General features: G+C 44.7%; 1 protein-coding gene across 4 annotated transcripts in view; it reads right to left on the reverse strand.

Annotated features, from left to right (window-relative positions):
- DEF6 (DEF6 guanine nucleotide exchange factor) overlaps positions 1–26471 on the reverse strand; it is a 336873-nt gene that overhangs the window by 250279 nt on the left and 60123 nt on the right. The window lies entirely within an intron of this gene.

The raw sequence follows: 26471 nt of genomic DNA on the forward strand, positions 1-26471 counted from the left end.
GGATAAAAGAATTGGATGATGGTGCGGTTGGTCTTGGGACGGGCACCTAAAAAAAGGGGATCAGTAGAAGAGGTATGTGGATATACTATAGGAGGGGTGGGGTTAACGAACGGAACTGTAAAGGTATGATTTTCTGTATTATCAATGACTATAATGTTATTATCGCAGCTTGCTCCAAGGAGCCAAAAAAGAAAAAAAGAAGAGCCCGAGGAAACAGAGGGGGCCAAAAAAGGAAAAAAAGGAATTCATTAACAAAAAATAATACTGATCTAGATCCCATGGAACAGGAAAACTCATGTTCTGTACAGAAGTCTGTCTATATATATAACTTATCTAGATATATTTTTAATGACCATGAGACAAGCCTGTTACAGAAGGGTCTATCATTCTGTCCGACCAGTACTGTAAATCACTTTCAGCTTTTTTTAGATTTTAATAAATTCATAAGAAAATTAACTCTTCAAAGATTTTTTGCTCTACAAAATACTAAACATCATGAAATCCCGAGGGATATCATAAACCCGCCACATCTGGTGTGTCACGATGCCGGCTGGCAGGAGGTGGATCCTCTGTGCCAGAGAGGGATTGGCGTGGACCGTGCTAGTGGACCGGTTCTAAGTCACTACTGGTATTCACCAGAGCCCGCCGCAAAGCGGGATGGTCTTGCTGCGGCGGTAGTGACCAGGTCGTATCCACTAGCAACGGCTCAACCTATCTGACTGCTGAAGATAGGCGCGGTACAAGGGTGTAGACAGAAGCAAGGTCGGACGTAGCAGAAGGTCGGGGCAGGCAGCAAGGATCGTAGTCAGGGGCAACGGCAGGAGGTCTGGAACACAGGCTAGGAACACACAAGGGAACGCTTTCACTAGGCACAAGGGCAACAAGATCCGGCGAGGGAGTGCAGGGGAATTGAGGTATACATAGGGAGTGCACAGGTGAAGACACTAATTGGAACCACTGCGCCAATCAGTGGCGCAGTGGCCCTTTAAATCGCAGAGACCCGGCGCGCGCGCGCCCTAGGGAGCGGGGCCGCGCGCGCCGGGACAGGACCGAGGGAGAGCGAGTCAGGTACGGAAGCCGGGGTGCGCATCGCGAGCGGGCGCCACCCGCATCGCGAATCGCATCCCGGCTGGAGGCGGTATCGCAGCGCACCCGGTCAGCGGGTCTGACCGGGGCGCTGCCGTAGCGAGGATGTTGCGAGCGCTCCGGGGAGGAGCGGGGACCCGGAGCGCTCGGCGTAACATGGTGCATGATCCACAGAGGGATATACAGAAAGAAAAATCCCCTGGGAGAATAGATACTCAGGAAGAAAAATCACCAAGTGTAAAAACAAGACACCAACCTGTTAAACCACCTTCCACCTTCTATCCCTTCTACAAACAAGGTTCTCATATTGAAGTATTTTCAGACCTTGTTTTATCTGATTTCAAGGATAAAATTAATCAAGAACCTAAAAAGAAACAAAATATTACTAAAAACGAACAGAAAGCACTTAAGGACCTCTGGAACAATAGAAACATCGTAATACGACCTGCAGACAAGGGTGGGGGTCTGGTCATCATGGATCTGGATTTTTATGAAAAAGAAGCAAATAATATCTTATCAAACACATTATACTACAGTACCATTAGAAAGGATCCTTTCAAAAAAATGGAAACAGATCTTCACAAACTGATTAATGATGCCTTCAAACAGGGCATCCTAACTAAAGAAGAGCGCAACTACATCACAATAAAAAATGGCAATAAACCCTATTTTTATTTTTTACCTAAAATTCATAAAGACATTAAAAAAAACCCAGGCCGTCCAATTGTCTCCTGTACATCATCAGCGACGAGCAATTTAGCCCACTACATAGATTTATACTTGCAGGAACATGTCCTCAATCTACAGAGCCACCTTCAGGATTCATCCCATTTAATCGAATCCCTTCTAGACATTAAATGGATACCAGGTTGGAAATTTATTACCTGTGATGTACAAGCACTTTATAGTAACATCAATCATGACAGAGGGACACAGTGTGTCAAAAAATATCTAGAACATGATGCCACCTTATCTACCGCACATAAAGAGTTTTTAATTAACGGTCTGAGTTTTATTCTACAAAATAACTATTTTACATACAATGGAAATATTTACCATCAGGAAACAGGCACAGCGATGGGCGCGAAAGTGGCACCTTCATTAGCTAATTTATTTATGGGGGATTTTGAATTTTTTTTTATTTGGGATAACCCCATTTTATCACCTCACATCAGATTTTATCGCCGTTTTATAGATGACCTGTTTTTTATATGGGAGGGACAAGATGGATCAGAATCTCTTCTGTTGGAAACACTAAATAACAATGATTGGGGTATTTCTTTTACTATGGAATCAGATTTTACCAGTATTACATTTTTTGATCTATGCATTTCACATGACGATCATAATATTTTTACATCTACCCATTTTAAATCTGTGGATGTGAATAGCTATCTGGATTTTCACAGTGGACATTATAGAAAATGGATTACAAATATCCCTTTCAGCCAATTTCGGAGGATAAGAAAAAACTGCACAAGAGACAGTGATTTTTTAACCCAGTCCCGGATTTTAAACAAACGTTTTAGATCCAAAAAATACCCTGAACAAATCATCCAAACCGCATTTGAGAAAGCGAGAAACCTAGATCAAAAAAGTTGCCTAGTTCCAAAACAAAAGACAAATGCTGAGAAAGAGACTAACAAATTTTCTATGAATTTTATCACAACTTTTAATAAAAATATACCTTCAATAAAACATATTTTAAGGTCACATTGGCACATTTTGCAACAAGACAACTACCTCAAACATTATTTACCTGTTAATCCACAGTTAACTTTTCAGAGGGCTCCGAATTTAAAGAGTCTATTAGCCCCAAGTCAGCTACATCAACACCGCCTCCAGATTGATGAAAAACATGGAAATCCCTTAAGAAAACCGGGCAGTTATAAATGCTACAGAAAAAATTGTAGATGCTGTGGAGAAATCACACATGGCCTCACCCACATCATCTCAAAAAAAACGGTTGAAAGATTTAATATAAAAACTCATCTTACATGTCAATCTGATTATGTGATATATGTTATACAATGCATATGCTCACTCCAATATGTCGGAAGAACTACTCAACCACTTCACAATAGACTAAATAAACACCGACATAATATCAAAAATAAATTTTTGTTACATGGAGTTTCCAAACATTGCGCTCAGGTTCATCCGGATATAATAAATCCCATCACAATCACCCCTTTGGAAACCATACCACAGAACGCCTCTAATAGGTTTGAACAACTAAAACGGAAAGAAATATATTGGATCTACAGGATGGGAACTTTGGTTCCTGATGGCCTCAATGAACTATCGGAAGTTATTCTCTAATTAAGCAACAACAAACAAACCCATTCCCTCTGAAAATCTAATAAATTATTAATGTGATCAGCTTGTGTAAAAAAAAGAACCCCTGGCTTTCACTTACCTAACAGCTGTCTTCCCCTACGAACGCTATTCCTATGTGGAAAAAATACTAACATACAAAACCAGGGTCACATTGCCATCTAGTGGTGGGTTGTGAGCAATTACACCACTTAATGTTTTCCCTCCACAACACCGCCATCCAATGGGCATTTTTAGGTACTGGTCTCCCTTCACATTCATGTACTACAATACTGCCACCTAATGGTCTTTTTAAGGTACTGTTTTTCATTCATTCTTTCAAGTCTTTTATATATGTATATATATATATATAGGTTTTTATTACAATTATTACAAATTTTCTATCGTTTTATTAATTATATTTTTAGTCCATAAATCTACTGCATCTATTGCACAAATATTGTACGTGAGTGTCAATTTTATCCCAGTGACACGTAGCAGTGACACGTTGTTTTCCGGTTCCCCGGAAGTGGTCATCAATTTTCCTACACTATAAATGTAACCGTATTTCATTGTACTGTATGCCTGACGAAGATCCCGGTTCGGATCCTCACTAGGGGCGCACCTCTTGTTGTTTTTTCTCGTTTTTATATTAGCCCTATATATTTGGCAGCCATTTTGCAGCTCGACATATCATTCATTACACTGCATACAGATAGGACAGACATCTCTGTGTATATGTGTTACACAGAAAAGCTCATTCCAGCAGCGTTTCACATCCTAGTTACATCAGCGTTCTGGTGGACAAAGAGCAGTGTTTTTTTCACTGAAAAGGATTTTTATTGCAGCCATTAACCTCCAAGTTATTTTCTTCAGCACTGTATTACAGAGAGGTGCAGATAGCTGTGTGTTGCCGCATTCCTTTCAACAAGCTGCCTCAACTTCATAAACCTTAGCAGAGGAGGCAGGAATAATTTTTCAGACAATTCTATGTCTTTGTTCCACAACAAATCAACAAAAAAATATTTTTACACTAACATGCTGGTGTCGCCCCATATTTTTAATTTTCACAAGCGGTAAAAGGAGAAAAAAAAGAACACTAAAATTTGTAACGCAATTTCTCCTGAGTACAAAATACCCCATTTGTGGGCGTAATATGCTCTGCGGATGCACAACAAGGCTCAGGAGTGAGAGCGCATTATGTCCATTTGAGGTCTAAATTGGTGATTTGCACAGGGGGGGCTTATTTTACAGCGGTTTTGACATAAACGTAAAACAATAAATATCCAGATGTGACCACATTTTGGAAACTACACCCTTCACGGAATGTAACAAGGGGTATAGTGAGCCTTAACATCCCACAGGTGTTTGACACATTTTCGTTAAAGTTGGATGTGAAAATGAAAAAACAATATTTTTTCTCAAAAAGGCTGGTGTTTCCCTACATTTTTCATTTTCACAAGGGAGAATAGGAAAAAAATTGGTAGCCCCATTTCTTCTGAGTAAGAACATACCCCATATGTGGATGTAAATTGCTCTGCTGGTGCACTAGAGAAGGAGCGCCATTGGGATTTTGGAGCGAGAATGTGTCCGAAATTGAAGGCCATGTGTGTTTACAAAGCCCCCATGGTGCCAGAACAGTGGACCCCCCCCCCACATGTGACCCCCATTTTGGAAACTACACACCTCACGTAATGTAATTAGGGGTACAGTGAGCATTTACACCCCACAGGTGTCTGACAGATTTTTGGAACAGTGGTCAGTTAAAATGAAAAATTTTACACCAGTGGGGTGTAAATGTTCACTGCACCCCTTATTAAATTCTGTGAGGGGTGTAGTTTTCAAAATGGGGTCACATGTGGGGGTTCACTGTTCTGGCACCATGGGTTCCAACCAAATTCTCTCACCAAACGCTCAATGGCACTCCTTCTCTTCTGAGCATTGTAGTTCTCCCACAGAGCACTTTACATCCACATATGGGGTATTTCCATACTCAGAAGAAATGGGGTTACACATTTTGGGAGGCTTTTTCTCCAATTACCCCTTGTGAAAATGAACAATTTGGGGTAACCTCAGCATTTTAGTGAAAATTTTTTTTTTCATTTTCCTGTCCAACTTTAGCGGAAATTTGTCAAACACCTGTGGGGTGTTAAGGCTCACTGTACCTCTTGTTACATTCCGTGAAGGGTGTAGTTTCCAAAATATTAGCCAAGTGGGTTTTTATGCTGTTCTGGCACCATAGGGGCTTCCTAAATGCAACATGCCCCCCAAAAACCACTTCAGCAACATTTACTTTCCAAAAGCCAAAAGTGACTTCTTCTCTTCTGAGCATTGTAATGCACCAGCAGTGCACTTGACATCCACATATGGGATATTTCCATACTCAGAAGAGATGGGGCTACACATTTTTGGGGGTATTTTCTCCTATAACCCCTTGCAAAAAATTTTAATTTGGGGGAAACCAGCATTTTAGTGAAAAAAAATTCATTTACACATCCGACTTTAACGGAAAGTCTTCAAACACCTGTGGGGTGTTAAGGCTCACTGGACCCCTTGTTACGTTCCTTGAGGGGTGCAGTTTCCAAAATAGTATGCCATTGTTTTATTTTATTTATTTTTTTTTGCTGTTCTGGCACCATAGGGGCTTTCCAAAATCCCATTGTCACTTCTTCCCTTCTGAGACTTGTAGTGCACCCACAGAGCACTTGACATCCCCCTTTGAGGTATTTCCTTACTCGAGAGAAATTGGGTTACAAATGGGGGGGGCTTTTACCCCTTGTAAAATTTCAAAAACTGGTTCTACAAGAACATGAGAGTTAAAAAAAATGAAGATTTTGAATTGTCTCCTTCATTTTGCTGCTATTCCTATGAAACACCTAAAGGATTAACCCACTTTCTGAATGTCATTTTGAATACTTTGGGGGGGGGGGGGGGGGGGTGCAGTTTTTATAATGGGGTCATTTATGGGGTATTTCTAATATGAAGTCCCTTCAGATCCACTTCAAAACTTAACTGGTCCCTGAAAATTCCGATTTTGAAAATTTTGTGAAAAATTGCTGCTGAACTTTGAAGCCCTCTGATGTCTTCCAAAATAAAAAAAAAAATGTCAACTTTATGATGCAAATATTAAGTAGACATATTGGCCCTGATTTATCAATCTGTCTGAGACAGAAACTGGAGTGATTTTCCCAAGCAACAAATCACGTCTAAGCTTTAATTTTACCAGAGCTCCATAAGATATAAAACATGAGCTGTGATTGGTTGCTTGGGAAAATCACTCCAGTTTCTGTCTCAGACAGATTGATAAATCAGGGCCATTGCGTATGTCAGTGGTGGGAAGCCTTTTTTTTCAACTGAGACAAATCTCGCCAAAACCACGATTGAAATTTATTTTGAGAGCCACATTTTTAAAACCAAAAATACATAGGATGGTACACTGTTTTTAATAATTTTTTATTGAGGGGCACATGACAGGGGGCATTATAAGTGAGGGGCACATGTCAGGGGGGCATTATATATAAGGGGAACATGAGAGGTGGGCATTATATGGGCACATGACAGTGGGGGTTCTGTAATTTGCCCCCACATATAATGCCGTCCCTGCCATGTGCCCCTCATATATGATGCCCCCCTGACATGTGCCCTTTATATATAATACCCCATGCCTGTGCCCCTCACAATATAATGCCCCCCTGACAAGTGCACCTCACTTATAATGCCCCCTGTCATGTGCCCCTTATATATAATACCCAATGTCATGTGCCCCTCACAATATAATGCCCCCCTGACATGTTTCCCTCACTTATAATACCCCCTGTCATGTGCCCCCATATATAATGCCCCCTGACATGTGCCCCTCACATATACCATATATGACGACTGGGAGTATAAGACGACCCCCAACTTTCACAGTTAAAATATAGAGCTTGGGATATACTCGCCATATAAGACTACCCCTCCTACCGTGTTGTACGGTACCTTGTAGTCCCCCCCCCATTAGGTAGGCAGTATAGTTCCCCCACAATAGTAGGCAGCTCCCCCACATTAGGTCAGCAGTTCCCCCACAATAGTAGACAGCTCCCCCACATTAGGTCAGCAGTTCCCCCACAATAGTAGACAGCTCCCCACACATTAGGTCAGCAGTTTCCCCCACATTAGGTCAGCAGCTCCCCCACAATAGTAGGCAGCTCCCCCACATTAGGTCAGCAGTTCCCCCACAATAGTAGATAGCTCCCCCACATTAGGTCAGCAGCTCCCCCACAATAATAGGCAGCTCCCCCACAATATTAGGCAGCTGCCCCACAATAGTTGGCAGCTCCCCCCCCCAATATTAGTAAGTTCCCCCACAATAGTAGGCAGCTCCCCCCCCCCACAATAGTTTGCAGTATAGTTCCCCCACAATAGTAGGCAGCTCCCCCCCCCACAATAGTTGGCAGTATAGTTCCCCCACAATAGTAGGCAGCTCCCCCACAATAGTTGGCAGCTTCCCCCCCACAATATTAGGAAGTTCCCCCACAATAGTAGGCAGCTCCCCCCCCCCACAATAGTAGGCAGCTCCCCCCCACAATAGTTGGCAGTATAGTTCCCACACAATGGTAGGCAGCTCCCCCCCACAATAGTTGGCAGTATAGTTCCCACACAATGGTAGGCAGCTCCCCCCCTTAATAGTTGGCAGTATAGTTCCCCCACAATAGTTGGCAGTATAGTTCCCCCCTAATAGTTGGCAGTATAGTCCCCCCACAATGGTTGGCAGCTCCCCCCCACAGACATACAGCTTCCAGCCATATACAGTGTATGGCTGGAGGCTGTATGTCTGTATACTGCCCCTCACAGTGTTCCGTTCACTGCTCCTCCGGCCCAGGTCACCATCTACTGCTATGGCCTATGGACCATAGCAGTAGGTGCCGGGACCGGAGGAGCGGTGACCGGAACACTAAAGATGACGTGCCGCCGGTCACTTACCAGGCTCGCGTCTTGCTCCGGTCCTCCTGGTACTCCTGTGCCTCTATGGTTGTACGCACGGGACGTCACTGAGGTCCCGTGGGTACAACCATAGAAAGACGGAGGATCGCAGGAAGACCGCAGGAGGACCGGAGGAGGACGTGCGCCGGCCGGGGAATGGTAAGTGACCAGCGGACATCCTTATGTCCCGAAAAGATTTTTCAGGACACAGGGATGTCCGGCATAGGAAAACCTATGATTATCTGCCCGGGCCGGCTCCTGTTTGCGGCTGCAGGCTGGGGCCGGCCAGAGCAGGTAAAAACTAATACTGTATACTAAAAATCAGGGGGCCTCCAGCTGTTGTGAAGCTACAACTACCAGCATGCCCGGACAGCCTTTGCCGGTCCGGGCATGCTGTGAGTTGTAGTTTCACAACAGCTGGAGGCACCCTGGTTTTTAGTATACAGCAGTGGACGGCACTATGCTGCCGCTGCTGCTCTGCATACAAGGACCTGATACTAGTATCAGGCCCTTGTATGTTACCAGTGTGCATGGGCGAACCACTGGTGTATGTGAATCAATATATAATTTATTTGTAATATCCATTTTCCTTACAAGCAGAGAGTTTCAAAGTTAGAAAAATGCAAAATGTTCTAAATGTTCATGAAATTTTTGGATTTTTCACCAAGAAAGGATGGAAGCAACGACGGAAATTTACCACTGTGTTAAAGTAGAATATGTCATGAAAAAACTTTCTCAGAATCAGAATAATCGGCAAAAGCATCCCAGAGTTATTAACCCCGGGACCCAGCCAATTTTCATTGTAGTACCCCGCCATTTTTTGCACATCTGACCACTGGAATTAATAACTCTGGGATGCTTTTACCTTTCATTCTGATTCCGAGGTTGTTTTTTCGTGACATATTCTATTACTATATTAGTGGTAAAATTTTTGTTGATACTTGCATCATTTCTTGGTGAAAAATGCAAAAATTTGATGAAAAAATAGAAAATTTTGAATTTTTTTTTTACTTTGAAGCTCTCTGGTTATAAGGAAATTCCCCCCCCCCCCCAAAAAAAAAAATATATATATATTGATGCACATATACAATATGTCTACTTTGCATTATAAAGTTGACATGTTTTTACATCAGAGGGCTTCAAAGCATAGCAGCAATTTTACAATTTTTCACAAAAATTTTTAAATCGAACTTTTTCAGGGACTAGTTCAGTTTTGAAGTGGATTTGAAGGGCCTTCTTATTAGAAATATCCCATAAAAGACCCCATTATAAAAACTGCGCCCCTCAATGTATTCAAAATGACATTCAAAAGGTTTGTTAACCCTTTAGGTGTTTCACAGGAATAGTAGCAAATTGAAGGAGGACTTTTGCTGAAATGGTTTTTGGGGGGCATGTCGCATTTAGGAAGCCCCATTGGTGCCAGAACAGCAAAAAAACCCTCACATGGCATACCATTTTGGAAACTACACCCCTCAAGGCATGTAACAAGGGGTACAGTGAGCCTTAACACCCCACAGGTGTTTGACGACTTTCCATTAAAGTCGGATGTGTAAATGAAAAAAATATTTTTTCACTAAAGTGCAGATTTTTCCCGAAATTTTCATTTTTACAAAAGGTAATGGGAGAAACTGCCACCCAAAATTTGTAACCCCATCTCTTCTGAGTATGGAAATACCCCATGTTAGGATGCAAAATGCTCTGCGGGCGAACTACAAAGCTCAGAAGAGAAGGAGTCACATTTGGCTTTTGGAAATCAAATTTAGCTGAAATGGTTTTTGATGGGCATGTCGCATTTAGGAAGCCCCTATGGTGCCAGCACAGCAAAAAAAAAAAAAAAAACACATGGCATACTATTTTGGAAACTATACCCCTCAAGGAACGTAACAAGGGGTAGAGTGAGCCTTAACACCTCACAGGTGTTTCACGACTTTTTGCTAAAGTTGGATGTGTAAATAAAAATAAAAAATGTTAACTAAAATGATGTTTTTTCCCCCAAAATTTTACATTTTTACAAGGGGTAATAGGAGAAAATGACCCCCAAAATTTGTAACCCCATGTGTGGACATCAAGTGCTCTGCAGGCGATCTGTTTAGAAGAGAAGGAGCGCCATTGAGCTTTTGGATAGTGAATTTGTTTGGGATGGAAGTAAGGGGCCATGTGCATTTACCAGAACAGTAGACCCCCCACATGTGACCCCATTTTGGAAACTACACCCCTCACAGAATGTAATAAGGAGTGCAGTGAGTATGTACACCCCTCTGGTGTTTGACAGATCTTTGGAACAGTGGTCTGTGCAAATGAAAAATTAATTTTTTTCCTTTTCACGGACCACTGTTCCAAAAATCTGCCAGACACCTGTGGGGCGTAAATGCTCACTGTACCCCTTATTACATTACATGAGGGGTTTCGTTTACAAAATGGGGTCACGTGTGGGGGGGTCCATTGTTCTGGCACTTTGTAAACACACGTGCCCTTCAATTTCGGACACATTTTCTCTTCAAAAGCCCAATGTTGCTCCCTCTCGTCTGAGCATTGTAGTGCACTTTACATCCACATATGGGGAATGTTCTTACTCAGAAGAAATGGGGTTACAAATTGTGGGGGGCTTTTTTCCTATTTTCCCTTGTGAAAAGGAAAAATTTAGAGTAACACCGGCATTTTAGTGAAATAATTTTTTTTTTCCTTTTTACATCCAACTTTAACGAAAATTCGTCAAACACCTGTGGGTGTTAAGGCTCACTATACCCCTTGTTACGTTCCGTTAGGGGTGTAGTTTCCAAAATGGGGTCACATGTGGGTATTTATTTTTTTGTGTTTATGTCAGAACCGCTGTAAAATCAGCCACGTCAGTACATTGTGCACTCTCACTCTCACTCGCAGAGCATTTTACGTCCACATATGGGGTATTTCCGTACTCAGGAGAAATTGTGTTACAAATTTTTGGGGTTTTTTCCTTTTATCGCTTGTGAAAATAAAAAGTATGGGGCAACACCAGCATGTTAGTGTAAAAAATTTATTTTTTTACACTAACAGGCTGGTGTAGCCCCACACTTTTTCTTTTCATAAGGTGCAAAAGGAGAAAAAGCCCCCCAAAATTTGTAGTGCAATTACTCCCGAGTACAGAAATACCCCATATGTGGGCCTAAACTGTGTCCCTGAAATATGGCAGGACTCTGATGTAAGAGAGCGCTATGCGCATTTGAGGACTAAATTAGGGATTGCATAGGGGTGGACATAGGGGTAACATAGAAACATAGTTCATAAGGTTGAAAAAAGACCAGAGTCCATCACGTTCAAACTATATTCCTAATGAGTCCCTACTGAGTTAATCCAGAGGAAGGCAAAAAAAACCTTATACTAGAGGTAAAAAAAATCCTTCCCGACTCCAAATATGGCAGTCAGAATAAATCCCTGGATCAACGTTCTGTCCTTATCAATCTAGTATACATAACTAACAATGTTATTACTCTCCAAAAATGCATCCAGACTCCATGACCACCTCCTCTGGGAGAGAATTCCACAGTCTCACTGCTCTTACAGTAAAGAACCCCCGTCTGTGCTGGTGTAGAAACCTTCTTTCCTCTAAAAGTAGAGGATGCCCCCTTGTTATAGATACAGTCCTGGGTATAAATAGATCATGGGAGAGATCTCTGTACTGTCCCCAGATATATTTATACATAGTTATTAGGTCGCCCTTAAGTCTTTTTTCTAAACTAAATAACCCTAATTCTGATAATCTTTCTGGGTACTGTAGTTCTCCCATTCACCGTATTACCCTGGCTGCCCGTCTTTGAACCCTCTCCAGCTCCACTATATCTTTCTTGTACACTGGTGCCCAGTACTGTACACAGTATTCTATGTGTGGTCTTACTAGTGATTTGTACAGCGGTAGAATTATTGATGCACTCCATGATTTTATTAGCCTTAGCAGCAGCTCCCTGACACTGGTCACTACAGCTAAATTTACTGTTAACTAAAACTCCCAAGTCCTTTTCCACGTCAGTTGTCCCAAGTGTTCTTCTATTTAATACATAATCCCAGCCCGGATGTTTCCTCCCCATGTGCATTATCTTACATTTATCAGTGTTGAACCTCATCTGCCACTTCTCAGCCCAAGCCTCCAACCTATCCAGATTCATTTGTAACAGTGCCCTGTACCCTATTGTGTTTACAGCTTTACAGAGTTTAGTATTATCTGCAAAGATTGCTACTTCACTATTCAACCCCTCTACAAGGTCATTAATGAATATATTAAATATATACCCCTCCGTCACCCATGTACACCCATCTGTTACCCATGTACACTCCTCTACACCCCTCTGTCACCCATGTACACTCCTCTACACCCCTTTATCACCCATGTACACTTCTCTACACCCCTCTGTCACCCATGCACACTCCTCTATACCCCTCTGTCACCCATGTACACGCATCTGTCACCCATGTACACTCCTTTACACCCCTCTGTCACCCATGTACACTACTCTATACCCCTCTGTCACCCATGTACACTCCTCTATACCCCTCTGTCACCCATGTACATCCATCTGTCACCCATGTACACTCCTCTACACCCATCTGTCACCCATGTACACTCATCTACACCCATCTGCCACCCATGTACACTTCTCTACATCCTCTGTCACCCATGTACACTCCTCTGCACCACTCTTTAACCCATGTACACTCCTCTACACCCCTCTGTCACGCATGTTCACACTTCTACACCTATCTGTCACCCTTGTACACCTCCCTACACCCTCTGTACACTCCTCTACACCCACTTTCACTCATATACACCCATCTAACACCAATGTACACCCATCTGTCACCCCTCTGTCACCCATGTACACTCCTCTACACCCCTCTATCACCCATGTACACTCCTCTACACCCCTCTGTCGCCCATGTACACTCCTCTATACCCCTCTGTCACCCATGTACACTCCTCTTTACCCCTTGTCACCCATGTACACCCATCTGTCACCCATGTACACTCCTCTACACCCCTCTATCACCCATGTACACTCCTCTACACCCCTCTGTCACCCATGTACACTCCTCTACACTCCTCTGTCACCCATGTACACTCCTCTATACCCCTCTGTCACCCATGTACACTCATCTACACCCCTCTGTCACCCATGTACACCCATCTATCACCATGTACACTCCTCTACACCCCTCTGTCACCCATGTTCACTCTTCTACACCTATCTGTCACCCTTGTACACCTCCCTACACCCCCCTGTACATTCCTCTACACCCCTCTGTCACCCATGTACACCCATCTGTCACCCATGTACACTCCTCTACACCCCTCTATCACCCATGTACACTCTTCTACACCCCTCTGTCACCCATGTACACTCCTCTTTACCCCTTGTCACCCATGTACACCCATCTGTCACCCATGTACACTCCTCTACACCCCTCTATCACCCATGTACACTCCTCTACACCCCTCTGTCACCCATGTACACTCCTCTACCCTCCTCTGTCACCCATGTACACTCCTCTACACCCCTCTGTCACCCATGTACACTCCTCTATACCCCTCTGTCACCCATGTACACTCCTCTTTACCCCTTGTCACCCATGTACACCCATCTGTCACCCATGTACACTCCTCTACACCCCTCTATCACCCATGTACACTCCTCTACACCCCTCTGTCACCCATGTACACTCCTCTACACTCCTCTGTCACCCATGTACACTACTCTATGCCCCTCTGTCACCCATGTACACCCATCTGTCACCCCTCTGTCACCCATATACACCCATCTATCACCCATGTACACTCCTCTACACCCCTTCGTCACCCATATACACTCCTCTCAACCCCTCTTTCATCCATGTACACTCCTCTACACCCCTCTGTTACCCATGTACACTCCTCTTTACCCCTTGTCACCCATGTACACCCATCTGTCACCCATGTACACTCCTCTACACCCCTCTATCACCCATGTACACTCCTCTACACCCCTCTGTCACCCATGTACACTCCTCTACACTCCTCTGTCACCCATGTACACTCCTCTATACCCCTCTGTCCCCCATGTACACCCATCTGTCACCCCTCTGTCACCCATATACACCCATCTATCACCCATGTACACTCCTCTACACCCCTTCGTCACCCATATGCACTCCTCTCAACCCCTCTTTCATCCATGTACACTCCTCTACACCCCTCTGTTACCCATGTACACTCCTCTACACCCCTCTGTCACCCATGTACACTCCTTTACACCCCTCTTTCACCCATATACACTCCTCTACACCCCTCTTTCATCCATGTACACTCCTCTACACCCCTCTGTCACCCATGTACACCCATCTATCACCATGTACAGTCCTCTACACCCCTCTGTCACCCATGTTCACTCTTCTACACCTATCTGTCACCCTTCTACACCTCCCTACACCCCTCTGTACACTCCTCTACCCTCCTCTGTCACCCATGTACACTCCTCTACACCCCTCTGTCACCCATGTACACTCCTCTATACCCCTCTGTCACCCATGTACACTCCTCTTTACCCCTTGTCACCCATGTACACCCATCTGTCACCCATGTACACTCCTCTACACCCCTCTATCACCCATGTACACTCCTCTACACCCCTCTGTCACCCATGTACACTCCTCTACACTCCTCTGTCACCCATGTACACTACTCTATACCCCTCTGTCACCCATGTACACCCATCTGTCACCCCTCTGTCACCCATATACACCCATCTATCACCCATGTACACTCCTCTACACCCCTTCGTCACCCATATACACTCCTCTCAACCCCTCTTTCATCCATGTACACTCCTCTACACCCCTCTGTTACCCATGTACACTCCTCTTTACCCCTTGTCACCCATGTACACCCATCTGTCACCCATGTACACTCCTCTACACCCCTCTATCACCCATGTACACTCCTCTACACCCCTCTGTCACCCATGTACACTCCTCTACACTCCTCTGTCACCCATGTACACTCCTCTATACCCCTCTGTCACCCATGTACACCCATCTGTCACCCCTCTGTCACCCATATACACCCATCTATCACCCATGTACACTCCTCTACACCCCTTCGTCACCCATATACACTCCTCTCAACCCCTCTTTCATCCATGTACACTCCTCTACACCCCTCTGTTACCCATGTACACTCCTCTACACCCCTCTGTCACCCATGTACACTCCTTTACACCCCTCTTTCACCCATATACACTCCTCTACACCCCTCTTTCATCCATGTACACTCCTCTACACCCCTCTGTCACCCATGTACACCCATCTATCACCATGTACAGTCCTCTACACCCCTCTGTCACCCATGTTCACTCTTCTACACCTATCTGTCACCCTTCTACACCTCCCTACACCCCTCTGTACACTGCTCTACACCCCTCTGTCACCCATGTACACCCATCTGTCACCCATGTACACTCCCCTACACCCCTCTATCACCCATGTACACTCCTCTACACCCCTCTATCACCCATGTACACTCCTCTACACCCCTCTGTCACCCATGTACACTCCTCTACACTACTCTGTCACCCATGTACACTCCTCTATACCCCTCTGTCACCCATGTACACCCATCTGTCACCCATGTACACTCCTCTACACCCCTCTATCACCCATGTACACTCCTCTACACCCCTCTGTCACCCATGTACACTCCTCTACACTCCTCTGTCACCCATGTACACTCCTCTATACCCCTCTGTCACCCATGTACACCCATCTGTCACCCCTCTGTCACCCATATACACCCATCTATCACCCATGTACACTCCTCTACACCCCTTCGTCACCCATATACACTCTTCTCAACCCCTATTTCATCCATGTACACTCCTCTACACCCCTCTGTTACCCCTTGTCACCCATGTACACCCATCTGTCACCCATGTACACTCCTCTACACCCCTCTATCACCCATGTACACTCCTCTACACCCCTCTGTCACCCATGTACAATCCTCTACACTCCTCTGTCACCCATGTACACTCCTCTATACCCCTCTGTCACCCATGTACACCCATCTGTCACCCCTCTGTCACCCATATACACCCATCTATCACCCATGTACACTCCTCTACACCCCTTCGTCACCCATATACACTCCTCTCAACCCCTCTTTCATCCATGTACACTCCTCTACACCCCTCTGTTACCCATGTACACTCCTCTACACACCTCTTTCACCCATATACACTCCTCTACACCCCTCTTTCATCCATGTACACTCCTCTACACCCCTCTGTCACCCATGTACACCCATCTATCACCATGTACAGTCCTCTACACCCCTCTGTCACCCATGTTCACTCTTCTACACCTATCTGTCACTCTTCTACACCTCCCTACACCCCTCTGTACACTCCTCTACACCCCTCTGTCACCCATGTACACCCATCTGTCACCCATGTACACTCCCCTACACCCCTCTATCACCCATGTACACTCCTCTACACCCCTCTATCACCCATGTACACTCCTCTACACCCCTCTGTCACCCATGTACACTCCTCTACACTACTCTGTCACCCATGTACACTCCTCTATACCCCTCTGTCACCCATGTACACCCATCTGTCACCCATGTACACTCCTCTACACCCCTCTATCACCCATGTACACTCCTCTACACCCCTCTATCACCCATGTACACTCCTCTACACCCCTCTATCACCCATGTACACTCCTCTACACCCCTCTGTCACCCATGTACACTCCTCTACATCCATCTGTCACCCATGTACACTCCTCTACACCCATCTGTCACCCATATACACTTCTCTACACCCCTCTACACTTCTCTACACCCCTCTGTCACCAATGTACACTTCTCTACACCCCTCTGTCACCCATGTACACCCATCTATCACCATGTACACTCCTCTACACCCCTTTGTCACCCATATACACCCATCTATCACCCATGTACACTCCTCTACACCCCTCTATCACCCATGTACACTCCTCTACACCCCTCTATCACCCATGTACACTCCTCTACATCCATCTGTCACCCATGTACACTCCTCTACACCCATCTGTCACCCATGTACACTTCTCTACACCCCTCTGTCACCCATGTACACTTCTCTACACCCCTTTGTCACCAATGTACACTTCTCTACACCCCTCTGTCACCCATGTACACCCATCTATCACCATGTACGCTCCTCTACACCCCTTTGTCACCCATATACACCCATCTATCACCCATGTACACTCCTCTACACCCCTCTATCACCCATGTACACTCCTCTACACCCCTCTATCACCCATGTACACTCCTCTACACCCCTCTGTCACCCATGTACACTCCTCTACATCCATCTGTCACCCATGTACACTCCTCTACACCCATCTGTCACCCATGTACACTTCTCTACACCCCTCTGTCACCCGTGTACACTTCTCTACACCCCTCTGTCACCAATGTACACTTCTCTACACCCCTCTGTCACCCATGTACACCCATCTATTACCATGTACACTCCTCTACACCCCTTTGTCACCCATATACACCCATCTATCACCCATGTACACTCCTCTACACCCCTCTATCACCCATGTACACTCCTCTACACCCCTCTATCACCCATGTACACTCCTCTACACCCCTCTGTCACCCATGTACACTCCTCTACATCCATCTGTCACCCATGTACACTCCTCTACACCCATCTGTCACCCATGTACACTTCTCTACACCCCTCTGTCACCCATGTACACTTCTCTACACCCCTCTGTCACCAATGTACACTTCTCTACACCCCTCTGTCACCCATGTACACCCATCTATCACCATGTACACTCCTCTACACCCCTTTGTCACCCATATACACCCATCTATCACCCATATACACTCCTCTCAACCCCTTTCATCCATGTACAATCCTCTACACCCCTCTGTTACCCATGTACACTCCTCTACACCCCTCTGTCACCCATATACACTCCTTTACACCCCTCTTTCACCCATATACACTCATCTACACCCCTCTTTCATCCATGTACACTCCTCTACACCCCTCTGTCACCCATGTACACCCATCTATCACCATGTACACTCCTCTACACCCCTTTGTCACCCATATACACTCCTCTACACTACTCTTTCATCCATGTACACTCCTCTACACCCCTCTGTCACCCATGTACACTCATCTACACCCATCTGTCACCCATCTGTCACCCATGTACACTTTTCTACACCCCTCTCTACACTCCTCTACACCCCTCTGTACACCCCTCTGTACACCCCTCTACACCCCTCTGTACACTCCTCTACACACCCCTCTACACCCCTCTGTCACCCATGTACACTCCTTTACACCCCTCTTTCACCCATATACACTCCTCTATACCCCTCTTTCATCCATGTACACTCCTCTTCACCCCTCTGCACACCCCTCTGCCCCGACCCAAAAAAGGTTGGGAAACACTGTACTACACAATTGTCAATAGAATAGGATGAAATACAAAGATATGTGGATAAATGTGAATTACCAAAATTAATAAAGGAAGATGCAAAAATACTAGATAGTGAAATTCTAGAAAGTGAGGTGTGGAAGGTGGTTAAAGAAGCACCTAGATTAAGAGCCCCAGGCCCAGATGGGTTGCCATAAAAATTATATTAAAAAAAATATGGTGCCATTCTTGTTACATGATTGGTAAAATTGTTCAGGAGTGGGGATTTTCCCCCCTCAATAAGAGAAGCAGCGATAACACTTATTTTGAAGGATGGGAAAGACGAACATGAACTTACTCTTATAGGCCAATCTCTCTGCTAAATACAGATATGAAGATATTGGCAAAAACCTTGGCAGTGAGATTGGAGAAGGTATTGCCTTTATTAATATCGAAGGATCAATGTGGATTTATGAGTGATAGAACAACAGCAGATAATGTGAGGAGACGGTTGGGGAATCTGCTGGCGGAAGGGGGGGGGGGGCGGTAGGACCGCTCCATCCTGTCATTGGATGCAGTTAAGGCCTTTGACAGGGTGGAGTGGCCCTTTCTCTGGACTGTTATGAGCGGATATGGGTTTGGAGAAGGGTTTATGAAGTGGATGGGAATTTTATATGGCTCTCCAAGGGCAGCGATTTTGGTGAATGGGGTGCAATCAGAAGGATTTCAATTAACAAGGGGAGCTAGACAGGGCTGCCGCCTGTCCCCCACATCTTTACCCTTTATGTTGAACCATTGGCGTTAAGAATAAGAAATATGGTAGTGATGGAAGGGTTTGGATGTCGGGGGACAGGGGACAGAATATCATTATTCGCAGATGACATTTTGTTATATATTCGAAACACGCATCAGGCATTGGAGGTTATTATAGAGGAAATAGAGGCGTTCGGAGGAAAATCATGATTGAGTATAAACTGGAATAAAACGGTATTGATGCCACTGGAAAGACAAATATCTCATACAAAACTGAAGATAATAGGAGAGGGAGAAACATTCAAATATTTTGGGGATAATAGTTGGACGGGATGTCAAAAAATATGCAGAATTGAATGTATGGCCCAATGTATTTAAATCTGGTTAGGTTTACCACTTAGCAATGCAGATAGGTTTAGTTTACTAAAGATGATGGTCTTGCCACAGATTTTGTTTGTCTCGTCTAATAGTCCAGTATGGTTGGGAGAACAAACCTTTAAAGAAATTGAAGCCTTGGAAAGAGAACTGGTCAAGAAAGGTAAAAAAACAAGAATGAAATTAGGGTATCTATGTAAGTAATTGAAGAAAGGAGGATTAGCTATTCCAGATTTTGGATTGTACTATATAGCAGTGCAATAAAAATATGTAAAGAAATATAAGGAAATGGACTCCTTTGTGAAAATGGTAAAGGGAAAAAAGGATAGGTGTGATAACATGTGAGAACTATTGGAATCAAAGTTGAATGGTAAGGGGCCCATATCAGAGATGGTGGGCATAGTTTGCGCACAAATCAAAAACGTTATGAAGGTGGGAGGTTTATTAGAGTGTACAAGATTATTTAGCAATATGAAATTTAAAGGGGTTATCCAGCATAAGGTGATTTTAGTACGTACCTGGCATACAGTAATGGACATGCTTAGGAAGGATCTGCGCTTGTCTTGGGGCTAAATGGCTATGTTGTGAGATTACCACAATACTGTGGCTAGCTGTTTGTGAACTAATATTTCCTGTTTGACTTTTCTTTTTTTGACTACAAATCCCACAATGCCATCTTCCTCCCTCCCACACATCAGCCACCCCACCCATTGAAACATAAGTGAGCTGCATCCATTCAAATCAGTGTGGTTTTCAATCAGGGTGCCTACAGCTGTTGCATTAGTTCCAGATTGATCCCTCTGCCCATTGAAGCAGACAGGCTCCCTGTCATCAGCTGACTAGTGAGTCAGATTTCAGCCGCATTGGGAAAAATCAGAGACAACAGTCATTTTGTATGCTGGTAAAAATAAATATTGGAGTGAAAATCACAAAAGAATTGTGAGAAAACCGTCACACAAAGATACAGACACTATATTATGAACTACACTAACTTTATTGCCCCTGTAGCATAGTCAAATAAAAAAAATTCCTGGAATACCCCTGTAAGGAATTGGAGACACAAGAGTGGATGTTTTGGGATAAGCATAATTTAAAATATGTTGTACAATTTTTTGAGGGTGGAAAAATCAGATATTTTGAGGATCTGAGTGCACAATATAAAATTCCCAAAAATATGTTGTCGTTATTTAGATATGCACAATTAAGAGAATCAGTAAAAAAAAATTGACAAGCAAGAGGAATTAATAATTCATGAGTGTGAGATAATGAGGGTTTTAAGGGAAGGCACGAATAAAGAAAACAATTTCTAAGATGTACAAAATTACGTTAGAAGCTAAAAATCAAGAGTTGAGGCACTTAAGTATGAAGGAATGGGAAAAGGATATAGGGCAAGTAAAGGAGAAGGAATGGAGAGGGATTCGGGAAGAGAGTTCTAATATTATAAAAAAAAATTGAACACATAGGATTACAAAATTCTTTATAACACATAGGTTATATTATACATCGCTACTTTTGGGAAAAATAGATAAATCAAAAAGATATAAGTGCCCAAAATGTGAAGGAGCCGTTTTTTTTTCCATATGTACTGTGCTTTGATTGCCCAAAACTTAAGAAATTCTGGTCCGAGATAATAAGGATGACGGAGGAAAGGCTTGAGTTAGAAGAAGGAGATAAACTAATAACCTGGTTAATAGAAGAAGGAAGATCGGAAGGAAAAAGGTTGGATAAGGTATTGAGAGGTTAAAGGGGTATTCCAGGGAAAAACTTTTTTTTATATACATCAACTGGCTCCAGAAAGTTAAACAGATTTGTATATTAATTCTATTAAAAAATCTTAATCCTTTCAGTATTTATGAGCTTCTGAAGTTAAGGTTGTTCTTTTCTGTCTAAGTGCTCTCTGATGACACCTGTCTCGGGAAATGCCCAGTTTAGAAGTGGTTTGCTATGGGGATTTGCTTCTAAACTGGGTGTTTCCCAAGACAGGTGTCATCAGAGAAGACTTAGACAGAAAAGAACAACCTTAACTTCAGAAGATCATAAGTACTGAAAGGATTAAGATTTTTTAATAGAAGTAATTTAGAAATCTGTTTAACTTTCTGGAGCCAGTTGAAATGTATAAAAAAGTTTTTTCCTGGAATACCACTTTAAGTGCAATTTGTAACCAGACTGTTAGTGTTAGTCTAAAAAAGTTTAAAATATTGTTGAATTTAATGCTATAATACTCAAAATAATACATTTTGAGTTTTGGTGGGCAGTTGAAGCCGGTTGTCTGTCAAATTCCATGCAATTTGGGATAAATGGATTAAAGGCATGGTGGAGAGAGAGAGATTAGGTTTAGTTGAAAATCTTAGTTAAAAGAGTTGTCTCTTTTGGTGTTTTTTCCCCCCCTTCTGCTAGTGCGTGGGGGGGGGGGGGGGTTGGGGAAGGGTAAAGGGAGGGTAGGTAGGCAAATATAATTTTGTAAGGGGAGGTGCTCTGTCAGAACAAAAGAGACCCTAGTTGGAATGAAAGGAAAAGAAAAGAAAAATTATTCTTTTATTTTTTTTTTTTTTTTTTTATTTAAAAAAATAAAAATAATTTCTCTGACAGGATACTGGACCTAAAGATTAGGAACTGGTAAGGTTTTTTTTTTTTTTTTTTTTTTAAGAATTTCTTCAACAATGTATGAAGATATTGATGGCAACTTGCAAGTTGTAACAGTGAGCGCTCCGGTCCCCTCCTCTGTACCGGAGCGCTCCCTGCCTCGGCCTCTACCTGCTGTTCCCCGGCACATCCCCGTTAGACACGCTGACCGAGAGCACAGGGATTCCTCCGGCGGGGTTGCGGTTAGTGTGGCGGCTGATCACCGCACACGCGCCGCATCCCGTTCCTCCTCACCTGCAGCTCCGTCCTCGTGTGTTGCCTCTGTTCCCCGGCGTGCGCGGCCCTGCTCCTTAGGGCGTGCGCGCGCCGGCTTCATGAAATTTAAAGGGCCAGCGCACCATTGATTGGTGCCTGGTCCTCACTGTTCTATAAATGTCTCCTGCCCCTTCTTGCCCTTGCCGAATCTTTAGTGCCTTGTGCCTAGTGAAAGAGTTCCCTCTGTTCAGTGTTGCCCTTGCCTGTTGCCGAACCGTTGCCCGTGACTACCGCTAGTGAACCTGTGCTGCCTGCCCTGACCTGTTGCCTGACTTTCGCCTGTGAACCTGTGCTGCCTGACCTGACCTCTGCTACGTCTGACTACGCTTCTGCCTGCTCCTCCTGTACCGCGCCATTCTCAGCTACCTAGGGGGGCGAGTTATGCAGTGCGGGCCAGGTATTCAGGAAAAAAAGCAAATTGGACATAATGTCACACCAAACTCCAAAAATGGCGTGGACAAAATGATTGGCACCCTTTCAAAATTGTGGAAAAATAAGATTGTTTCAAGCATGTGATGCTCCTTTAAACTCACCTGGGGCAAGTAACAGGTGTGGGCAATATAAAAATCACACCTGAAAGCAGATAAAAAGGAGAGAAGTTTACTCAGTCTTTGCATTGTGTGTCTGTGTGTGCTACACTAAGCATGGGCAACAGAAAGAGAAGAGAACTGTCTGAGGACTTGAGAACCAAAATTGTGGAAAGATATCAACAATCTCAAGGTTACAAGTCCATCTCCAGAGATCTAGATTTGCCTGTGTCCACAGTGCCAACATTATCAAGAAGTTTGCAACCCATGGCACTGTAGCTAATCTTCCTGGGCGTGGACAGAAGAGAAAAATTGATGAACGGTGTGAACGCAGGATAGTCAGGAGGGTGGATAAGCAGCCCCAAACAAGTTCCAAAGATATTCAAGCTGTCCTGCAGGCTCAGGGAGCATCAGTGTCAGCTCAAACTATCCGTTGGCATTTAAATGAAATGAAACGCTATGGCAGGAGACCCAGGAGGACCCCTCTGCTGACACAGAGACATAAAAAAGCAAGACTACATTTTGCCAAAATGAACTTGAGTAAGCCAAGACAGAGCTTTTTGGTAAAGCACATCATTCTACTGTTTACAGAAAACGTAATGAGGCCTACAAAGAAAAGAATAAAGTACCTACAGTGAAATATGGTGTAGGTTCAATGATGTTTTGGGGTTGAGTTGCTGCCTCTGGCACTGGGTGCCTTGAATGTGTTTCAAGGCATTGTAAAATCTTAGGATTGCCGACGGATTTTGGGTCGTACTGTACAGCCCAGTGTCAGAAAGCTGGGGTTGCGTCCGAAATCTTGGGTCTTCCAGCAGGACAATGACCCAGTGGCGTTGCGACCCGGGTGCGGGGGGTGCGGCCCGCACCGGGTGACACCAACCTAATGGGGTGACACCAAGATGCTCCGCACCACCCCCCATCTGTGCCCGACCGGCCTCCACCCCCTCCACCAGCGCTGCCTCCTGCTCCTTTTCGTGCCCCGCCCCGCTTCGCTCTGGCTCACCTTGAGTTGGTCCGGGATTTGTATTTCCGCGCGTCACTGCCGTCACATGACCATCAGGATGTCACGCTGAATTCAAGGACGCCGGCCCCAGAGCGTGACGTGAGGTGTCACGTGACGGTACGCGGCTCGCAGGATTACCGTGCTGAGTGAGTGAATGTTATTTCAACCTGTCTACTGGGTCTGGGGGAGGGGAAGGGGTTATTCAGCGGGGTAATACCTTCTAACAGGGTGGGGGGAGAGGGTTAATCTGGGGGGTACTGCACTCCTACAGGGGGGGAGAGGGGGTTAATCTGGGGGGTACTACCATCCTACTGGGGGGAGGGGGTTAACTTGCCCCCCCCAGTAGGAAGGTAGTACCCCTAGATTAACACCCACCCTCCAGCAGGCATGTAGTACCCCCAGATTTACTCTCCCCCCCAGTAGGACGGTAGCACCCCCAGATGAACCCCCCTCCGGGGTTAATCTGGGGGTACTATATGCCTGCTGGGGGGAGGGGGTTAATCTTGGGTACTGCCGGCCTACCAGGGGGACTAGCACCTAATGTGGGGGAACTATACTGCACCTAATGTGGGGAGCTATACTGCATCTAATGTGGGGGAACTATTCTGCACCTAATGTGGGGAACTATACTGCACCTAATGTGGGGAATTATACTGCACCTAATGTGGGGAACTATACTGCACCTAATGTGGGGAACTATACTGCACCTAATGTTGGGAGAACTATACTGCACCTAATGTGGGGAGAACTATACTGCACCTAATGTGGGGAGACTATACTGCACCTAATGTGGGGGAAGTGTACTGCACCTAATGTGGGGGAAGTGTACTGCACCTAATGTGGGGGAACTATACTGCACCTAATGTGGGGGAACTATACTGCACCTAATGTGGGGGAACTATACTGCACCTAATGTGGGGGAACTATACTGCACCTAAGGTGGGGGAACTATACTGCACCTAAGGTGGGGGAACTATACTGCACCTAATGTGGGGGAACTATACTGCACCTAATGTGGGGGAACTATACTGCACCTAATGTGGGGGAACTATACTGCACCTAATGTGGGGGAACTATACTGCACCTAATGTGGGGGAACTATACTGCACCTAATGTGGGGGAACTATACTGCACCTAATGTGGGGGAACTATACTGCACCTAATGTGGGGGAACTATACTGCACCTAATGTGGGGGAACTATACTGCACCTAATGTGGGGGAACTATACTGCACCTAATGTGGGGGAACTATACTGCACCTAATGTGGGGGAACTATACTGCACCTAATGTGGGGGAACTATGCTGCACCTAATGTGGGGGAACTATACTGCACCTAATGTGGGGGTACTATACTGCACCTAATGTGGGGGTACTATACTGCACCTAATGTGGGGAACTATACTGCACCTAATGTGGGGGAACTATACTGCACCTAATGTGGGGAACTATACTGCACCTAATGTGGGGGAACTATACTTCACCTAATGTGGGGGAACTATACTGCACCTAATGTGGGGGAACTGTACTGCACCTAATGTGGGGAACTATACTGCACCTAATGTGGGGGAACTATACTGCCAACCTAATGTGGGGAACAGGTTTATGTTTACTGTTCTATGGTTAGTATGTTATTGTGTTTTATTATTTATTTTATGTACATTTTCTACAAATTTTTCAATACCCTTTTGCACATTTTATTTATGTTCAGTAGCTCTTTCTAAGGGTACTTTCTAAGGGTATTTTCATGTTCAGTACTGGGGGGTGTAGTCGGGCTGGGGGGGGGGGGGAGCATCGGCACGGGCACCTAATAGAGTACCGGCACCTCTTTTGGCCCACTTGAAGCACTGTGTGTGACTCTGTGTGTGTGTGTGTGTGACTCTGTGTGTGTGTGTGTGACTCTGTGTGTGTGTGTGTTTGTGCGAATCTGTGTGTGCGTTTGTGTTTGTGCGACTCTGTGTGTGACGCTGTATGTGTGTCTGTCTGTGAGTGTGTGTCTCTCTGACTGTGTGTGTGTGTTTGTGTGTGTGTCTCTCTGTGTTGTATGTGGTTTTCTTTCGTGGGGGGGGTGGGGGTTTGTACCAGCGATCTAATGAGGGGAGACTTT

Source organism: Hyla sarda, chromosome 2, assembly GCF_029499605.1.
Source record: "Hyla sarda isolate aHylSar1 chromosome 2, aHylSar1.hap1, whole genome shotgun sequence".
NCBI classification, from domain to species: domain Eukaryota; kingdom Metazoa; phylum Chordata; class Amphibia; order Anura; family Hylidae; genus Hyla; species Hyla sarda.